Here is a 3,178-nt window from a genome sequence, read left to right as displayed (position 1 = left end):
ACATTACAAGACAACTTATGAAAAGCTTCATAATACTTTTTCATGCATACACGAGATAGACTAGAAGACATAATACTTTTTCACAATTAAACAAATATTTATCTTAGACTTTTAAAAAGAAAAACCAATCCACCCACAACTAAAACCTTTGATAACTGAGGCATTTCACGCTAAACACAAAGAACCTACACATAAGGGAAGTCAATAAACAGAGCTAACAACTTCCTAATATCAAAATCTTGAAAAAACAAACAAATGCCACATACTCTTTCTTGATATGTGGTAGAAAATGCCTTCACTGAGAGGCAAATAAGATCTTTAAATAACATTTGAGATTTTACGGCAAGAAGAAAAGACAATGAAAGGAGAAGAATTGTTCAGGAGCAAGAGAAAGTACCTGTTGCATTCTAGTCATGATAGCGACCATTTGTTCTTGAAACATCTTGTCCACTTTGCCTTTCATGTGTTCACGCTCCTCTTCCAATTTTTTTTGCAAATCTTATTCCATATTTCTTTTTAAATCAGCAGTCATTTGCTCTCGTTCTTCTTGTAACTTTAGATCCATATCAGCTTGCATCTCTTGACGCATACTTTCCATAGCTGAAGACACACTAGCCTCTATGTCTGCTTGCTGTATTTGATTCTTTTTAGGAGGTTTCTTTCCGTATCCTTTCCCCCGAACATAGCCTGATCTCTCACCAAGAACTGAAGATAAGATATCATCCCTAGTCATGCGATGCTCGATCTCTTCAGATTGTTGTTCAACAACAAGTTGTTGGAGCTGACCCTACAATAATACGCAACCATTTACACAAAAACATAACTTACATATTGGAAGTAACTTGTAGTAGGTCAAAAAGATAACAAGGCAATTATTTTAGGGAATTACATGAATCTGTTGTGATTGTGGATCCAACCATTCACGTTCTCCATTAGTATTTTTACGTGTGTGTTGAATCTCCCAAATTTTATCTGGTGTGTCTTTTTCTCCCGATTCAGGGTTTCTCTATAATATAGTTTAATAAGAAAAAAATATATATGAGAAGATGTATATAGGTAGCAAAGAAGTATATGAAATATATTTTCACCGTAGATTCCTCTACTTCTACAAATGATCTTGTACCACAAGAATGCTTAGTTATTTGTTTTTCTCTATTTTTTCTGTTTCTCTCACTGACAACCTGCACCAAGTCAGGAGATCAGAAAATATTTATCCTAATGTGCTACTAAAAGAGTATAGTCTATTCATAGAAGCATAAGTAAGTTACCTTGAATTTTTCACTACCAAAATACTTAACTAGGTATTTCCAATCCTCCAACTCAACATCCTCAGGACGATGCGACAATTTGTCATCATCGGTACTATAGGCGTAGTAACAGTTATGCAATCGAGCTTTCCAAGCTCTAAAGAGTCTTTGCATAGTGCTTATCACAAAGCCTTGTAACTTATGCTCTCTCAGTCCATCGCAAACTTCAAATTTGTCCTAAACACATTGTAATAATAAGTTTGATAAATCAGGTAATCTAAAGGCAATACAAAATTAAAAGTGATTTATTACCTTGACCTTATACCACATTGCTTCTCCATGTTTTAAAATAATCTTTTGCCAATTTCCATCTCGGAACGAGATACTGCTCCTCATGATCAAGCCTGAGTAATTAACAATATCTCTAGCCCCAGAACCCACAGCTCTATCAATGTCATTTGGAATAATTACTTTGATTTTTCTTCCATACTTGATTTTAATATCAACAGTTTTAGATTTATATTTTCCTCTTCCTCTCTTTCTATTGACGCGAGAAACTACAAAGCAAATAAAAGCTCAAAGAACATAATATCAAATAGTTCTTGTATAATACTATTAATGCAAAACCAAAATATACTAGTATTCTGCCACTTAACCAACATACTTTCTTTTATATAAAAATAATAGTTGAACAACAACAAACTAAAACCCCAACAGGTATCCTCTAACAACAATCGGTAGAACACTAGTCAGTCGTTTCCTACTAAGAAGGGAGGTGAACTAACATGTTCCAGTTTCAACCTCTGGAGAGGGGAGTGTGCTTTCTTCAAGATTTCTGGATGATTGTGTCTCTACAGATGTTCTTGGGAGAGGGTGACTTGATGTTTGGCCTATCTGTAGAGATCCTTGATTTGGGTTAGATGATTGTTCTGCTTCTAATGATATTTCGGTAACTCTTATTGGTTGTAGTTGTGGTTGAGACGTAGTTCCAAAACTTTCACGTCCTCGAGAATTGCCACGTCCACTTTTTACACCGCCTCTTCCAAATTTACCTCGTCCAGTTCCTTTCATTTCCTGCAACATAAAATAAAAATCACAAGTATCAAAATAAGAAATTAAAGATGATTAAGAATATGTCTACAAACCAAATAAAATATCAATTCGTAAAATAAAGTAATTCACTGATAGCCAAATAAAATATCAATCCATAAATTTAAGAAATGTGGGACATTTTGCTGACAACTGCTGCTTAATTGGTGAAAATGTAACTTACTGATTCTACTAAAAACAAATATCAATTTATAAAGCTAAAGCCACAAGCGTTATGAATTAATTTCATCTTAGTCTCAAAAGAACAAAATACAAAGAACTTCCAAAAAACATGTAGACATCTATATGAACCGTCTTTGTTTCTCAATCTTCAGAAAGATGTATCACTGTCCTCTCCTTCATTATCAGCAAGTGACTCTTATTCACTTTCTTCATCCTCGGATTCATCTGTATGATGGTCATTAATAAAATCATCTTCCTCATTTTCTTGATCATTAGTACGCAAAACAGTTTCTGGTTCAATATCATCTCTATGTAAAGACACCTCAATATTAGTTTCATGATCATTGGTATTCAAAATATTACATTCGACTTCCTCTTGTTGATAAACTTCGTCATTTATTAATTCTTCTTCTTCAACATCAGGCATATTAAAAAGGTCCCGAGGATTTGTCTTTACAACAACAAGCCAATCTTTATCGATCATGTCATTCAAGTAGAAAACTTGTTCAGACTGAGATGCCAACACAAATGGCTCATTTGTATTCAAAGCACAATGAGTATTTACACTTGTAAAACCATATTGGTCAATCTTATATCGTCTTCCTAGGCATGCCGCATCCCACCAATGACACTTGAATAGATAAACTTTTCGATTTCTC

The 3,178-nt window shown here is 34.1% G+C and overlaps 1 pseudogene; it reads right to left on the bottom strand.

Annotated features, from left to right (window-relative positions):
• Window positions 1–337: 337 nt before the first annotated feature.
• Window positions 338–2,318, bottom strand: LOC125812388 (uncharacterized; annotated as a pseudogene).
• Between the last annotated feature and the right edge of the window lie 860 nt (window positions 2,319–3,178).

The sequence above is a fragment of the Solanum verrucosum genome, unplaced genomic scaffold (genome assembly GCF_900185275.1).
Source record: "Solanum verrucosum unplaced genomic scaffold, falcon-dt-bn FXZP01000209.1, whole genome shotgun sequence".
NCBI classification, from domain to species: Eukaryota; Viridiplantae; Streptophyta; class Magnoliopsida; order Solanales; family Solanaceae; genus Solanum; species Solanum verrucosum.
This window is presented reverse-complemented; position numbering and strand designations above follow the sequence as displayed.